The sequence below is a fragment of the Anser cygnoides genome, chromosome 2 (genome assembly GCF_040182565.1).
Source record: "Anser cygnoides isolate HZ-2024a breed goose chromosome 2, Taihu_goose_T2T_genome, whole genome shotgun sequence".
NCBI classification, from domain to species: Eukaryota; Metazoa; Chordata; class Aves; order Anseriformes; family Anatidae; genus Anser; species Anser cygnoides.
This window is the reverse complement of record NC_089874.1, coordinates 93,192,781-93,210,838: the sequence shown is the minus strand read 5'-3', so window position 1 is coordinate 93,210,838 and position 18,058 is coordinate 93,192,781. Positions and strand designations below refer to the sequence as shown.

General features: G+C 43.1%; 1 long non-coding RNA gene across 1 annotated transcript; it reads left to right on the top strand.

Moving 5' to 3' along the window:
* The first annotated feature begins 1,072 nt into the window (after positions 1–1,072).
* LOC106047403 (uncharacterized) lies at positions 1,073–14,568 on the top strand. Its single transcript, XR_001213761.3, has 4 exons — positions 1,073–1,790; positions 2,578–2,765; positions 3,600–3,749; positions 12,610–14,568. It is a non-coding gene; the product is annotated as an uncharacterized lncRNA (long non-coding RNA).
* The last annotated feature ends 3,490 nt before the right edge of the window (positions 14,569–18,058 follow it).

The window sequence follows — 18,058 nt, the reverse complement described above, 5'->3', positions numbered from 1 at the left end:
ACGGGCCTAGTTTGGTTGCTGATCGGGACGATGTGTCCTCAGACTGCTACAAAACCAGAGCTGCAGAAAAATGGTAAGAGAACATTCATTACCTCTAAATTGCTTTCACTACCATATTGTTAACTTGGCAACAAAATGAGTTTGAAATAGATCCTGGAGGTTTTAATTGCTTGAAGCAATCATCTTGGCTATTAAGTCACTGGGGAGAATTCACCTCAGGGAAGCATACGGCATAGAGCTGATTGCAACTGATCACTGGTAGGCGTGAAATAATTCTCATGTATAAAACATTTGCTACCTTCCTTCAGGTGCTAGTACTAAAGTCACCACCATAAACTCAGCAGCCACAGGTAGATCTCTCTAATATGTTACTCCTGCTTTAAAGAGGTGCATGGGAGGGCCAACAAACTCACAACACAATATAGTACACGTCCTTAAGTATGGACACTATAAATATTTAGGCAGGAGGTAAATTAGTGACTGAGTAATGAACTGTCAGGTAACCTGTCAGTAAAGGAAACAAGATCCAGATGTCTACATTCACTAGATAATACCACTTCTGAAAGTATGAGCAACTTTGTCAATACCTGTGTGAGTAATATGGCATCTGGCCGTCTGTATTACAGAGCTGGTACAGCTGTAGAGCACATTTGGAGAAAAATCTCTCTAAGAGACTTGACAGGAAAGAGAAGACATTTCAAGGACTTAGACAGTGGACAGCACTAGATGTATTGTTTGGGAGGTAGGACATAAGACATAAAAAAAAGATAGCTAAATATGTTTACAGTCAGACAACCTAAGCTTTATCATTTTTTTAAGCGTCTGCCACTTGGCAAGCTGTTCATCTCAATTTCCTTTTCCTTTCGTGAAAAACGTGGAAACCGATCTCAGTTTTCACTTGCTGTAAACTGGAGTTGTTCTGTGAAAGCTTGAGGACCTCGAGCAATTTACAACAGCTGAGGATCTGTGTTTGAAAAGAAGACAAGCTCACTGTAACCTGAGGCACCTCACAGGGGAAAAATAAAACCTGTCAGCAATTTCCACCTCTTCCTGCAAGGGATGAACGCTGGCGACCCTGACCCACAGCTGCTTTGGCTCTTCTGGATGCAAGGCAGCTGAGGTATTCCAGCTTCTTGCTTTTTCTAACGCCCTAGGCATTTTTAAAGAACCACCTCAGTGGATGTGACTGTCCCAAAGGCCACAACACAACCAGCTGAGCCCTCTTGTGTGTAGTCTGTCTGGGCCAGTGAACCAGGCTTACTTCACCTGGCAGTCATTCCTGCAGTAATGACAATTTATTTTGAGAAAATTAAGTGCATGTTCCAGGCAGCCATCCCGGTATCCTCAGGAGTTAGCCTCCTATGTAATGTGAATAGTCCTAGCTAGAGAAACCTTGCTTAGAAAAGTCCCCTGTCTATAGGCATCTTGACATACACTGGCAACTTTTTGTTGCTTTTTATAGAGCAAGCGTCTTATAAAATGCAATATGCATGAGAAAAGGAGAGAGATGAAAGCAGAATTGTAAAGAAGGAGGAGGTCCTCAAAGTCCCCATGGTGACGTAAAGGGGAATTTACAAGGTCATGTTGAGCCTGCTTTAAAATGTGCTGATGTAGAGAGGATGACGGGAACTCTCAGAGACAACTGGGAATTGAGTCACTCGTCCCTGCCTGCTGCTGCCTCCGCCTGTGACTAATGTTTGCAGCTCACCTTTTTCTTCTTTAAGCAGCTGATGCGACCGATGCTGACTCAACTCCAGGGGATGGAAACACAAGCCAGATTGAAGCCAGAGGTGATCTTGTTTCCATGCATGGGGTTTTATTTTTCACTGTTTGATTAGGATCACAGCCACATCAAAGGCACAGGAGAAAAAAGAAGGCACATTTTTTTGCCCTTCACAAAAGGTCTTCGGGAATTTCAGCTCTACCTCAGGCAAGGGGGAGGTGATGAAGTCCACATCTAGACCAGCCAGTTCATTTCCCTCCCCTTCAGCCTCCCCCTTCCCATCCCCACACTTGTCTGAGCCTTTCTGTAGGGAAAAGATAGGGGAAGGTGACTGCGACAGATGAAAGTGGTGTTAGTTATGTCAGCTGCTCTTGGAACTGGAGCTGAGGAATCTGCCTACTGAGAAATACAGCCAGAAAATAATCTGTCCCAAAGAGTTACTGCAGTCTCTGCGTAGGGCACCTGAAGAATCTTTTGAAGGGCGTCTTTTTTCTTATTACAGTAATATTTTTCAGGTTCACAAGGTGAGCACTGTATATGGGATGCAGCTGGCTACGGTGATTAATGGCCCTTTCTGCTAAGAGTTCCTCTGCAGATCCTTTGGCATTTCATGTATTCAGCAAAGCTTATTTCCACTTAACTGCAGTCTCTCTTGGTGGCTCAGTGTCCATTTGGGCCCTTGTAAAGTATATCTGCATGCTAGTTAATCTCTGCTCTTGTCAAGGGGTCTGCCTATGTCTCTCTCAAATGCTCCTCCTGTGGTGCTTTCTGTCCTTGCTGCTCTGATTGCAGTTCCAGCTGCCAGTGCTGGGGAAGAGAGATGTTTTTTTTTTTTTCTTTTTTTTTTTTTTCAGGACTTCAACATCAGCAGAAATGCCTTTTAAAGAAGAAACAGTTGTTGAAGCTGTGGCAGCAGGAAGGTGCCTTGTGGTGGATAGAGAGGGTGATCCTCTGTGGTGGGTGGTGGCCATGGCAGCTTGGGCAACAGCAGTTGCACGTCCTTGCTGCTGCAGAGTATTTGTAGCAACATAGCTGTCAAGAGGTAACTGAACCTCTAAATTGCCTTCGTGTTCACACGCTGCTGTCCCCTGGTCACAGGTTTTTGCTTGCTTGATAGCATAAGGGAGGTGACAGAAAACCAGAGCTACAGATTGCCTTCCTGTTGGCAATGCCGCCACTCCATAGTGTTGGCATTACTTGCTGCCCTCTCTGACCGTCCGTCCCTGCTGTGTGCTCTGAAGTATGTGCTGAATGCTGCTGCTTGCCCTTTTTGGTGGTCAGACCAGCATTATTTCATAGAGTTCTCATCCTTCCCCATGTGGAGTTCGCTGTTAATTTGGGATTCGCCACAATAGCACTGCCTGCCCACTCACACTGTGTTTTGCTTCTGAGTTGGTTTCCTCCTTTTCAAAGCTCTCTCCGGGTTGCTCCAGGCTAGCTTTGCTGTTTCGCTCTGCTTCTGGGCATCTCGCTGACCTGCCTAACAGCTTGGCTGCGGCTGGTGAGATGTCTGGCTCCTCTCAGCCTCATACCATCCTGCGTCTGGTGCTTGCAAATCTCAGCTAAAACGTGTTTCCCCACTTCTGTTACCTAATTCATTTCTTCTCCCCTTGGATATTACTGCTAGGATGGCTGACATTGCATCTGTTTATCTGTTTCAATGTGCCAATGCAGCTACCAGTTTTGGTGAAAGCAGTGTTTGTGAGTAGCCACAGTGGTCCACAATGGTCCTATTTAACCATACAAAGCAGCTTTAAATATAGTTTCTTCAAAAGTGTCTGATGAAGAGACAATGAATTTGGTGAAAAAATGCCTCTGATTTGTGTTGTTAAGACTAGGAAGGAAACCTTAATCTCTGCTGCCTCTCTTGCTTTAGGTTTTGGTGCCCTGTATGTTCTTGAGGATAGTATCTGAACTTTTTGCTGTGCAGCCCAACCTCTGTTTGGAGACTAACTTCCTAAGCTGACACTGTCCGAAAAGTTTGGGCTCGTGCTGTCATTGCCTTTGCTTCAGGAACCAGAGTGAAGTAAGTGTAAATGTGCCTGAGTGTTTAGTTGACTTGCCCTTTTTTTTTTTTTTTTAACTTGCATCTCTGTATTCCCAGCCCAACACTATGGGTAATTTGAGTGAAAATGAACAGTGAACATGGTGGCTCTTTGGAGATGGAAGATGATGTGTTCTAGGAGCATAATTGCTAGACACAGGCTTGAGATACAAGGGTACAGCTCTGAATTCTTGTGAGTTTTTAGGATGGTTAAAACTGCAGTTTGGTGTCAGAAATAGGATGAAGAGAGAGTTTAACAGGTACAATGAGATCTGAGTTCCTCTCAAAATGCACATTCTTCTGATCTAGGGTTTAATTTGTATTATTTGTAGTGCTTGTGATGGTACTTTCAAGATCTCTCCTTGAAGTGGGCTGTGCCACTGCATTTACACTGGCGTGTGTCTCTGGTGCAAACACAGCAAGTGCACTGGTGCTTGATATTTGTGTGGACGGAGGAGCCAGAGGAAGGTAAAGCAAAGCTGTCAGGTTGGAGGAAACTTATGGCAGAATGGGGAAGTCCCTCTGACTCCTTCTAATCTTAATTTACAGACTCCATTGCTATTGTGTTTGTTACTGGTGATGGTGGCAAAACCAGAGAGATGAAGAGGGTTGGAAGATTTCAGTCCACCTCTCTGATTTCTGTACAGAGAAGACTGAGAATGACCCAGGCAGAAATGAGATGGATTTGCAAATGTTTGGCAGCCTTTGAAACAAGAGCGTGCATTTTCTATGTGCGTGCACCTTTTTCAGAGGTCATTGCTGTGCGATGGGGAGGTATTGCTCATGCAAACCAGGATGGCAATTTCAGCCCAATGGCTGGAATTCACATAACTGTCAAACTAAACGAGTCTGGAGCACAAGCAAAAGTCATTTCAGAAGGTTAAATCATGAAATAAACACCACTACGTGCTTTAGGCTTTAAATTGTGAATCATGAATGTCAAACACTTGAAGGTATCAGCATAGCATGCTATTTATCACAAAACAAACAACTTAACTCACTGAACACATTTGCAGAGGTCTCGTTCGTCTCCCACGCTTGGCTTCCAGGCAGATTCAGAAGTACTTTTGTAAGGAAGGGCTCCTTTGCTACAGGATGGAGAGGCATGAAATGGCTAACCCTGAATGCAGGTATTGTTCCAGAGGTGCTCTGCAATGAAACAATGAGTATGCTCCACAGCCATCTCTTGAGACTGTTTATTCCCGTGGCATACCTGAGAGCCAAGCACAGGAAAGCCTATTAAAATGAAGAGGAGCCGTGTCGTGCTGGCACACAGCAGAGAGGCTTCATGCGTGCCTTCTGCTGCTGCACAGAACGGGGGGTGAGGGGAGCAGCAACAGGTCTCAGCACGCCTATGTGTGCAAATGCTCCCCAAATATCATAATATCAATAACCCTGCCTGCCCCACTGCTGCTGGAGGCAGCCTTCAGCCCCATCTCTTCTCTGCAGCATCCCTCCTGTGGGTGCGATTTGAAAGTCAGCTCCAAAGGCAAGGCTGGGTGATTAGTGTGTCTTTTAAGCCCAAGCGTTGTATCTTAATCAGTCTGATTTACTATCTGATTCAGCACATTAGCTGCAGACTGTGCAGCTTCCCAAGCTCCACGGTGTAATGAATATGCATGCATTCAACAGTTGCAATTAGCAGGCAGCCACTGCTGGGGAAAACAAACAACCTAGGGTCTAATTCCACCCTTCCCATACTGACTTCACTGGGAGAGTAACTAAAATGCAAGCCCCTGAATTTGCCCTTCAAAGCAGTGGCAAAGAGGCCCTAATGTCTCAAAGACCTATTTAAGTGGCAAGGTTTGGGTCAATTCTAATTTTACCTGAACCAGTTTGCCTATTCCTACGTGGCCCAGACAAGGAAGTTGAAAGCACAGAGCACGTACAGTACAGTACCTACGTCAGTGTTTGCTTCAGGACTGGCCATTTGGGTAAGCTGCCTCCTCTCACTGAAAGAGAGAGAATTAATTATTAAACTTCAAGAAAGCAAAAGGGTTAAGCCTTTCCTTTGGGATTCCCAGTGGATAGATTCAGCATTATGCAATTGTCATGAGAATTTGAGGCAGAAGCTCCTCGAATAACTGGGAAAAATATGCACAATTAAAATTATATTACTTCTCTTGTCCTTCAGCTTAACCCTTTGGTGGACTGTAAACTGAAATACTTTGTCAGAGGCTTTGAAGGAATCCTTACACAAAATTGAAGCTATGATTCAAACCTTGGGTTTAAGTTGTGCTCATAGCCAACTGATTCACAAAAAAACAACAACATATAGTTATTTCATATAAAACATTTATATTTAATAACAATCTGTCAAGCATTCAAAATCATGTGTGAAATGATTAAAAAAGCTCACAGAATAGTAGAACATTGTGTTTTATTGCACGCAGAAGCAGAAAGTGAGAGCCTGAACTGCAGCAAAGGAAATCTGAACCTTATCCAAGTCTGAAGGAGATAAAGGTATCATGCTGGTTCGTACATACAGAAAAGGAGACTGAATTGTATCACTGCGTAGGTCTGCTTCATCCCTTCATGTCGCTTTCCCTCTCCTCTTCCAACAACATCAGCCTCGTCCTCTGAAGTTCTGCATGGACTGGGGCTGCAGAGTCTTTTGGAGGCTGCTGACCCAGATGTGACTAACATAACTACAAATGCCTGTCCCTGCATCAAAATCATCACCTTGAATTCAGCCTAAACCAAACCACCAATATACAGAGTGTGAGTAGGTCACGATAGCTAACCAGATGGACGTGGTGACCAGTTATGGAGCATCTGATCAAACTCACCCTCCTAGGTAGACTTTGAGTAACATCCCTTGTTACTGGCTCCCTGCTGCATACCTGTCTGCTTCTGTGGGATGTTTCTAAAGTTTGAACTGGAGCAATGTGTCCGTAACACACACAGCAAATGTGCATTTTGCACATGTGAAGTCTGCAACACAGTCAGAAGCAAAGCGGTGCTTGTGCTTTCCTGGACAGACGCTGCTAAGTTTGGGCCAAGTCAAAACCTCTTTGCAGAACGCGGGGCCAGTTTCTTTGCCTGTTCTTTGGAGAGGTGCTGGGTGTCCAACGGGAAGGGAGAATAGCATGCTAACGCACCTAAAGGTGACCAAAAAACCCACCACCACCAAATGCTCACCTCTCCCAGATGGCTTGTCCCATTTGCCTTCAAGCTTTCCAAGAAAATTACACGTTCCATCAAACCTGGCCAGTGCAAATTCAAGGAGGCTGGTTTGGCTTTTGCAAAGCTAAACAGTGACAGGGAGACAAGATCAGGCTTATAATGACAGGATATTTTCTACTTAACTATGATGAGATTAGCTTCCCTGCATAATATGTGCTGACTCTGCAGAGGCTTCTAATTCACACCACTTGCATTTATTTATATATTTTAACAAAAAGGCAATAGCTGTGCCTGTTTAAAAATAAAGCAGACTTGCTCTATTCACCCTCTGCCTCAATTGTTTGTCATTTTCCTGATGCACAGATGGAGAGGGGGGGAATCTGCTGAAGTGCAATTTGGAAGTAAGAGTGGGACAAGCACTTTAGGACTGATCCTGATGCCTGCTCTAGAGCGTGAGTGCTATGTCTGGGGGGGTTTGCAGGGGTTAGGGAGCTGCCAGCTCTCTCTGTTGGGATGCCTATTTTGTGATGAGTGGACCTGGCTGTATCACAAGTCGCTCCACCTGGTCATGAACTGGTGGAAGACTTTCTGAGGCTGTGTTCAACCTCAGAAAAGAGCATGTGGAAAGTTGGGCAGTGGCAAAAACAGGGTCAAAACAAACTGAAAAGCTAGGTTGTAAGGAGCTGGAATAGAGCAACGGGATAAATGTGCACGTGGAGATTGCAGTTTAAAATTCTGACCTAGTGCTCCACTAATTACAATACCTGTCTGAATTCATATCAAATGTTTTGTATTATATGTACTTGTTCCAGGCTGTTGGTAGTAGAAGGAGTTTCTTCTCCATGGTTCAAGATGCTTGCTTACCTTTAGCTTAAGGAAAAGAAACGTGTTTTATGGAAAGGGATATACTGAATTAATTACTGAAGTGCAGAGGGAGGGATGGAGGGATGATGAGTACAGTTTAAAAAGAAGAGTATTTGGCAGATACACATTGCTGGTCAATTTGTGCTCTCAAGTAGCTGCTGAGATGTCAACTGGAAAGGAGACAGAGAAAGGAAAGGAAGTTATCTTCATGTGCGTAAAATGTTAAGGCTGCTCTGTAACCCTCTCCTATCCACTCCCTCCGAAATGAGAGTCTGAGTGGTTTGCAAAATCTTTTCAAATGAGCCTTCCCTGTTTGAAACACTCAGAAGTGCAGTGTGACAGGCCCTTAACAGCAGTAGGCACCATATGTAGCAGTTGCTATTCTTTGTGTATGTGCTGTGCATACATACGGTCAGCAATGAAACATGTGGATGGGAAATGAATGAAAAGCAGCCCAGGAACTTGCTCTTTTTTTGTTGTTGTTTGTTTCCTTGTTTTCACTGTATGAGGCAAGAGGCTTTATGCATAATGTGCACGTCCTTCATGAGTGTGAGAAATAATAACGTGGAGCATTTGAAGGCAGTTTGTGGATTGCCTGCCCAATTCCCTGAGGTGTGCCTCGCTAATTTTATTCTTCCTTTAGGACGAACTTTTTTGTTGTTGTTGTTACTTAAAAAAAGAAAAAGAGAGAAAACACAATGCTTAATAAATGCTGTTGCTTCTTAAACAAGCACAGCTGAAAATACAATGGGAGGAGACCTCAAAAAGAATCTATTTCAATGGTGATAATATTTTTGAATGGGAATTCTGATGCCGGGGTGAGGATGTTAGGCAGGGACTGGACTGTAGGGAGGGCTGGCAGGGTTTGGGATGTCTTCCTTATAGTTGCAGGGTGGTCCTGGCTGGGGAGCAGAGCAGCTCACATCCGTGGGTGCCATCTGGTTGTGGAGCCAGCCCCTGGGGATGACCAAAAGAGGCAGGATCCTGGGGAAATACAGGGGAGATCAGCCCTAGTGGGAGCCTTGGGTGGATGTCAGTGGCTTGCTCCGTCTCCTGGTCTTTGCAAGGTCCCTCCTGGTGCGGGGCATTAACCTTACTCTTAGTAAACGGAGGGTCCTCCCCCCCTTTCTCGCAGCCCTGCACAGTGACTTACTCGTGCTAACAAGGAGTTCCCCTCCCATCCTCTGCAGGGACAGATTAGCCTTATTTTACGGCGAGTAGCAGCAGAAGTACTGCCACTCTTTGCTAGCACAGAACAAGCGGCTCCCCTGGGAAAGCCAGCCACTACAATCCGTTTCACCCTGCAGGAAAATAGGACCCCAGAGGAGGTGCGTGCCTTGCCCAGGCTCACCTGGTGAATCCGTGGTGGTGGGGCTCAGCGCTTGCAAGAGCTGAGCTCATGGCTGGTTTGTGTTATCCATCAGTGGGGCCCAGCACACCGCACCAAAGCAATTGTTACCTAAGCTTGCACGGCTGGCTGCTCTCGGTGCTTCGGCACGCTCCCCGTGCATGCATAGTGACTGATGAATGCACACCCCGTTGAGTGTTATTGCTTCCTTAATGCGCTGCAATTTTTCCCCCAATATCCTAACTGAGACTGATGGTTGCTGTTGAACATCCTTTCTCCGTTTGCCGCAACCTGTGTTTATTTACAGGAGAGCATTTTGCATCAGCTGTCACTCCGTTCTCACCGAAACTGAAGTTTCAAGTTTGCAGAACAATAAAAGATATAAATTAGCCATTGTAATTAACTGAATGGCATGAGTGAGCTTTCAAATTAGGATGCTGTTAGGTCCTAATTTTACAATATGCACATGAGAGCTCAAATGAAGCTCATGAAGCATGCCAGCGCAGAGAGGGGCTGGACACTGGTTTGGAGCACAGCCTCCATGGGTGGAAGGTGGTGTTTAACCTCCCCATCAGCCCCTGGCATGCAGGCAGGTGGTTGAGCCCTTCGTCATTTTGATAGGCGGTGATTTGACACCGGCAGACAGGAGAGGCAAGAACATTGCTCTTTTTTAGGTGAGGGCAGGCAATAAACCTCTGGAAGGAGAGTTAAAGCTAGCATCTTGCACGAGTTATAGACTGCAGAAAATCAGAGGGAGGAGGACTGACTGTGACTACAGCTGAGAGAAAGTTTATGTGGACAGGGAACATATATCCCCAGATCAGGAGCTTCCTCGGGGAAGGATGCTGTGCTTAGGAGTTGAGTCCTTGAGGTGAGGCTTTGCAGGAGTTTGGACAGCTTGTTAGCAAAGCAAAGCAGAGAGTGAGCCCCTTCACAGCTCGTTAAAATCCCAGGTGGATATGCAAACTGGTTTTTGTGCTCTTCCTTATAACTGTTTGGGGGCTTTGACATACCTGATCTGTATTTATATCTGTGTAAGTCATGTCTTCCTTTATTTTTACCTTAACCCTTGTCTTTTTATTGCAAGATGGTGTCATGGTAACGGACCCACAACTAAGATATCCATATCTCGGTGTCAGGCAGCCCTTACAGAAACATGATGTTTGACTGTTCCCACAGCTTTCCAGCAAAACCAACACTGTTTTCTAGGGTGCCTGTGGAGCTGGAGAGACTTCATGACAAAGCTTCGCAGTGAAAAGTTTAGAAATGATAATTTGTGTTTTCCAGGAGGCGAGTGCTCATTAATGCTAGCTAGTGGCTCCTTGGCATACAGTATGGAGGTGGAAAGAAAACATGAGTTTCTGCATGGCCCAGAAAGGTCAGGAAGCAGCTCTGCTTGTCTAAATCTTTCATGGAACAGTTATCTGTTTTGATAAAATTTTGGATTTGGGAAAATCTGTTGCATTTATTATACATCTGTTTTCTGTGGTACTGCATTGTATTATTGTGTTACATTAGTATTTTGTACTGAAATGTTTCACATTACTGTAACAAGTGATTGTTTTCTTACCGGAGAAAGTGATTATCAAAACAAAATGTTCTGATGGTTCCAAACCATCTCTTTCCCCAGCTTTTCATTACATGGGAAATCTGAGAATGCTTTTTTGAAGAAAAATCACACTTCATATATATGACCAGGGCTACTGTAAGATTGTACTACATGAACCTTCAAAAGATTAGCAAGCATTTAAATCAAAGCTGACTGAATAAATTGTAATGAATAATTTATTCAGTCAAGTTCTCTTCTATTCTCTCTTTACCAGTTTTTTTCTAGTAGATTATGACTAATTTTGTTGTTGTTTGAAATATTTTACTAATAATTCCTGTAAATAATTTGATCAAGAAAAGTGCCATCAAATTGAACAGAACATGTAACCATCAAGCAGAATTTCAAAGGGAATTTTGAGGTACCATAGGATGTAGGTATTCTTGAACTGCTTTTTGCAAAAAGGAAAATGTCTCAGCTCCACAGATGCTTGAAATAATTTCTAAGTTTTCTGTTTTCATTGATATTTTTATATGTAAGGAAAATAAGATGTAAGAGTCTCAAGCTATAGGTGGGTGTTAAAAAACAAGTCACTGGATGCATTTGATATTCAAATTTCCTTGAATTTTGTTTACACTTACAAGATACATAGCTTGGATGATTGGATGATCTCAGCCTTCCAGATAAGTTTCTTATGTGACTCCTCAAGTTGCACCAGGGGAGGTTCAGGTTGGAAATTAGGAGACATTTCTTCTCACAAAGAGCAGTCAGGCATTGGAACGGGTTGCCCAGGGAGGTGGTGGAGTCACTGTCCCTGGGGGTGTTCAAGGAAAGGCTGGATGTGGTGCTTAGGAACATAGTTTAGTGGGTGACATTGATAGTGGGGTGATGGTAGGACTGGATGATCTTGGTGGTCTTTTCCAACCTTAATGATTCTGTGATTCTCTGCTTATACTCAATTGCATGTTAAGTCCCAGTTTTCAGCAACATCCTAGGAGCCAGTCTTTCAAGGAAAACTTCTACCCTAAAGTCTTCCACAGGCACTTTTGCTGTGAGTAAAAATGGATAAAGGTCTTTTCTTTTGACATATCAGGTCTGGAAAGATTTCATGTTTCAGTTCCACATATTGTAATTTCTGAGTAAAGTCAGAGTTGCTTGTTTTGGAAAGGCACACACTGGTATTTTTCAATGGCTAAGCTGACTTCAGCCAAGCCAGTCTTGACCGACCACCTTCTGCACAGCTGTCTTTTAGAGAAGGAGACCTATGAGCACCAGAGTCTCTCCCTGAAGCTATGTGATATTGATGCAACAAGGCCTGTAAGTCCTGCATCTCAAAACTCACGGTGTGCCTGAATAATTTGCTGAGTGTATGCAGATTTCAACATGTGCTCTTTGCAAAGTATAATTGGCACCACTGAAAACTGACTGCGAATGGAGGAGTCTGGACATTTCAGGCACTGATCAGACATATTTTGAAGATGCTGCACCCTGCCTTGCAATTTTATGATATTTTCACCAATAGATGAAAATTCACTAAATATGAAGCTTTCTAAGGATTTTTTCTTGCTTCTTAAGTTCAGCTGAGTGAAGCAAGCTTACATGTTAACTGTGTACACAGAATTTTGATTAAATGGCTAACTTAGCATTACTTTAAAGTCTAATTTTAATTGGGGCTTTGCTAGAAGCTAGAATAATTTTCTTCCTTCTTCCCCTATTAACATTGATGTGGGTTGAAATGTCTTTGTATATTGCCATAGCCTGTTCCTACAGAGCTAAAATCATTAGCATGAGTCACCAGTGAATGGAGATAAGCTGCACTGTCCCTCCCGAACACCAGTTCACCATTCTTACCCCTAGGATACTTTTGTGGAACTTTCTATCCTCCTTCTATGCAGTTTGACTCAACTCCCTGAAACAGAAATAGTTTCTCAGCAAAGACAACTCTGTTGGTTTTGCAGGCAAAAGGTTTCCTGCAAGAGTCATTGGACTGTGTCTGGAGAAGACGTTCCTCCTCAGGAAGGACAGGAGGTGCCCGTGGTCAAGGCTGGGGCAAGTGCCGGGGTCAGAGGAATACCTGGACCAAGCCATTGCAGAGCATCCTGAGGTCTAAGCGCAGTGTGAGGAGCTCACCCATGTAACTGCTGCAACAATAAAATTGCTTCCTCAGGCATGTGAAGATCTCCAAACAGAAATTACAACCGGGTGATAACATGACCGAGAAGCAGCTTTGCATCTGGTCTCCAGTCATCCTGGGAAAATTCAGCTATGCATTTAATAATGGTTTTCAGAGCAAAATAATTGCCTTGGGAAAGACTTTCTTTTTCCAATATGTTTGATAGAGGACAAATATAACTTTCAATTGCAGCTTTCTTGGTCAAAGACCATCCTGGACACAGATGCCTGTGCAAGTGCTTCAATTGATTTTGAAAGGGCCAAGGCTTCCCTCTTTCCCTGTTTAATTTGTCTTGACAGGGCTCCATGCACTCTTGGCACTAATTCAATGAGAAATAACTGTGTGCTTTAGCAAAAAGAGACTTCAGGATGGTCTTGTCAATGTTGTGAAGCCAATTTAAGCAATTTTGACTTAAGAAACGTCTAACAACCTTTTCACATACTAGTAAGGTGGTTCAAGAGAAGTTAGTGGTTTCAGAGTGATTAATGAAAACTCACCTCACACTTGGAGCTTAATTAATTCTTCTGTTAAAGGAATTAGGGCTTTTGCTGTTAGCTGAAAGTGGGCCAACCTTCAAATAACATGACACGTACCTTAGAAGGAGGAATATTTTAGGGCCAGTTGGTCCTGTACTATCTTTATATGCTTTGCAGGTATTTGCACGTTTCTCTTCTGCCACTTCAGATAAAGACCTTACCCTGAGCAAAATCTGTTCCTTAACAACTTTGGTTTATTCAGCAGTTGCTTCACGCTCTGTGAATGATGCAGCCCATAAGAGTGGACATTGACTCTTCTCTGGTCATTTTAAATTACATTTTTTTTGTAAAGAGTTTAGGCTTACCCACAGTAATCTTTTCTGGTTTGGGATTGAAAGGCATTTCTTCAAAGCTTTTCAATTCCCTTAAATTCTCTGCTTTATTAACGTATCAGGATAAATAAAGAAAGTCAGGACATTTTTCTAATACTTTCAATGTATTTAATAAGAAATGAAAGAGGATTTCTTTTGTTCCTACAGTTATGGCTATTGAAGCAAGCTGTCGTAGTGACAATTATTTCATTTTTGATAATTTTGTTATTTGAGAGCAGCTTAGAATACTATACATACTGTTATGACCTGTTATCACACAGGAACATAAGGCAGTGAACAACACATGAACAGCAAAGTCTTGTACAGGCAGGGAAGAAACAATGATTTTTAAGGGTAAAACACTCAGAATACTAAAAAATCTGTTTTAGACATGTTCCTCAGCTATAGGCTTTCTGTGGGTCCTTGGAACTGTTGTTTAGGGTCTAATCTTCAAATACGTTTAGGTATGCAGCTCTCATGGGATTAAACAGACTTCACTGACTACGTTGGCTTTATCTCTGTGAATCTGCTTTCCACCAGGCAACGATGCTTCTTTTGTATACCTGTTTATTGCAATTGCAAGCTTTGGATGAAAAGCACTTTGTCTTCATGTGTGCCACTTCATCAACTAGCAAATTGGAGTCAGGGAGCAAATATATGGAGACCAAACACAGGTTATTCTGCACTGCATAGGTACGTGTGTGCATACATATCCTTATGCAAGTGCACACTATCTCTCCAGTAACCTTTTCTGTCCCTTCTTAGCTTTGTCAATGTCAAGGTAAAAATGTGTTCTCTTTGTTTCTTGTCTTTTTAAGCAGTTTTCCTGGCCCGTTGTTCTTCATTTTTCATTTGATTTGAATCTAAGCTGTGAGGAAGATGAACCTTTCACCTGCTGAAGAACATCACTCTTGTGAATAAGAATCTATATTAAAAGATGTTAAAATTCTCTGCAGAAATGAGTGTTTTAAAGGTAGTTAGATCTATTGCCTTTCAAATCTGACTTTTCATATTGCATTATATTGCTCAGTATAATGTGTGAAACATGTAAAGGGTATATCAGAGTGCTATGGATGTGTTTCTGACTATGTGTTATCTACTATATTACACAACATGAAATTTGTTTAAAAAATTAGACAACAAATTCTTTCAAAACAGGAATGGCACAACAGAATGACTGAATGATCATTTAAATATCATAAAATATGGAAAAGGGTATGCCTGCATATTTTAAGCATAGCTTTTCCACATACTGACTTTAAAAGGAAATTCTGCAAAACCCCTCAGTTTTACTATAAACAAAAGGAACAGAATTCGGTTCCATAAAACTTTTTTCAATGAGATCTATATAAATCCTTAATTAAAACACACTGTCTCTCCCAGTGCTACAGGAAGTCAGATAATAGGACACCAGCACCCAACATGCTGCTCTGGACAGACTAATTTCCTATTTCATTTATGGGCCTAACAAATAGTTCACTTTCTCTTCATTACATCCATATACATCTTTCTTCTTCACAAAGATAATATAACAGCAGGCACGGCAGTCTGTGCTTAAAGAATTGTCATTTGTAAGACCATGAAGTGTTTGGTATGGGTCTATAGGACCTCACCTAATGAAGCCAATGTGAGCTGTGGTTTTGCTCGTGAGCATGTATAGCCCAGGCTGATCCAACTGCTGGAACCAGATAGCATTGGTTTTGAAATTCAGAGGAGAGGCTGTCAAATTCTTCCTGGATTTCACATCATGAGAAAGGAATCCAGTAACTTCCATTACTTCATTTCTTCTTCCAAAAAAAAAAAAATTTGATCTCAGTGTTTTGGATATACAGAAGAAAGGGAGAGTCTCTGACCTGCCTGCCTAAAACCGAAGTAGCCAGTATACTGCAGGAAAACAAAAGTGAGAGAAAATCCAGGCAAAGTTTATTAATCTGAAAAATAGACAGAATCATTTTTCTTTGTGTGTTGATCCTGTTTATGCTCAATGTGTTCACATATTAGTGGAAAGGAGATTTCAATCAACAGTTTATGCAGCATGCCCAGTTTTCATGCATTCATGTGTGACCTTTTCTTACCCTGCAGGTACAATTGGTTTCTCAGTGACATACATTTTATTAACTTTTTCATGCTGGGATTGCATTGAAGTAATGCTGCTTTTGCCCTCCAGAGTCGCATCAGGTGGCAGACTTTCCAATCGCAATTTACAGAAATGGTCTCCTGCAGACTTCCTGGGGAGGATGGGGATCTCTTACTGGGTGGAGAAACTATCCGTGCCTCTTACAGAGTTGGCCCCTCATGAATCATGAGCAATTTTGTTCTGGCGGGCCCTTTAAAGCTATTTCCATTTTTATAAATCCTTCACTGCTCTCATCTTGACTGTACATTGCAGTGGCACTGCACAGCTCTGAGATCCAGGGATTTCTTTTTCTGTCTCAGCCACTCGGCTTCATTGCTCCCCTGTAAAACATCCATCTCCCCTCCTGGGAGTCAGCGAGAACAGTGTAGGGCAACCAGGAACAGCAGCAGGGAAAACTGAGAGAGGATGTAAAAGGCAGAATGACCAAAGTAGGCGAGGAGCCAGCGTTTTTGTCCAGGCTGGTCAGCGGGCCAACTCCGGGACGAGCGAGAAACGCAGCGGTCCACCAGCCTGCAATGCAAAGCAGCAGCAACATCACTTTCCTTAACTGGGGAATCTGATCAAAAGCCTGCTTAGGTCAGTGGAAAAAGACTTCCACTGAGATCAGAAGACTTTGGATCTGTCATCCAAATGTGCTCCACCTCTGGTAATTAAAATAACCTTTGCTGCTGCTTGTTCCTGTTAACATTAGAGAACCCCCACTTCTGTTACAGAGGATGTGGGTTTGCATATGAATAACAGGTGGGGTGCTTGCAAGGAAGCAGCACTCCAAAATCTGGCCTGTAAAACATTTGTTACTGGTAAAGATGTGAGAGGAAGAAAAAACCCAGACTGGTTCTCAACCTCTTGGTGAGTTTCCAGAGCAGCATGAGGCAGCAAATCCCTAGTTTAGTGGCTGCAAAACAAGTGCTGTTCATTTGAAAATGCCATGAAACAGAAGTCCAGAGCTTTGTTATTGCTGTTTTGGAAGTCAAAATGATGAAACAACCTGCTTGCTTTCATCATTGCTCCACCAATGAGTTCCTGCACCAGCCTTTGTTAAGGAAATGGGAATTTAGCATCCAAGGCCTCTTCTGAGATCTCGTGAAATATTGTGGACATTAAGAAAAAGGATTGCAGAACTGTAATTATTCTCTGCTGTTTCTTTGGTCCAAACATCACCAGGAGGATAATTTTTTAAGAGGGATAGCCTGAGATATGTAGTCGATGTCTGAGTATAGGCTTCAGCTGTAGGGCCCAGAGAGGCACAAGTCGTTCATCAAAACCCACTTCTAAGGCTCTTCCCAGCTGGCTGGATGTTGCATAGCATCCCAGACCGTGCTCACGTGGGGCTGGAGCTGTGCTTTTGTTTCTCACTGTCCAGCATCCAGCAGGTTTTGGATGCCTCTCAGCAGTAACAGTGCTTCCAATCAGTAACAACAAAATAAAGTTTCAAGAGCTCACATTTTGGTGCTTGGCCCACGTCGCTTTATTAATCCAGAGGTTTTATGTGGATATTGGCAGAAAGCTGAAGAAAACTCACAGCTTTTTCTACAAAGTGAGAAATTGCAGAGGACCGATCTGGGAAAATGCAGTAAAAGAACACAAAAAGAACATAAAAATATTTTATAAAAGAAAACTATTACCAACACAACACTGCCCAAATTTGTCCTAGACATAGAGAAGTCAGAAGCAGATCTGTCTTTTGTCTTCCAGTCACACAAGTTTTGCTCACAATCCACAGCTAATTTTACAGCATGCTCAGAGCTACAGCTGGGCACATAAGAGCTGGAGAAGCCCAGGAGCCACCAAGAGTGTGTCACCACATCCCCACAGGAGGGACATTTTGGGGAAAATCCTATGGCAATCAAGCTGTGGTGGCCAAACTGGTCAGCCTGAAGAGAGAGCTCTGAAGGCAAGGGCAAGCACTGCTCCTCTGGAAGGAAAACCACTGCCTACTTGCAGGCAAACAGCCATTGCTACCTGTTGCATTAGTGTGGTTGTTGTAATGCTGAAAGCAATGAGGTCACGCTTTAAGTGGGTACTTTCATCCGTATTTACCTGTATTTTGCATGTTTTTTCTCTGTTCCTCCTCCCTTGTCTAGCCCTACCTGCTGGTAAAAGCCCTGCTGCTTGGTGTTTCCTGGAGGGAGCAGTCTGTTTCAATTACCGTGGCAGCAACAGCACAACATCACCGATAACAAATAGCTGTTGTGCTCCTGGCCACAGAAAAAGGCACCACTGGGAGATGTGCCTCCAGTTCACAGGCAA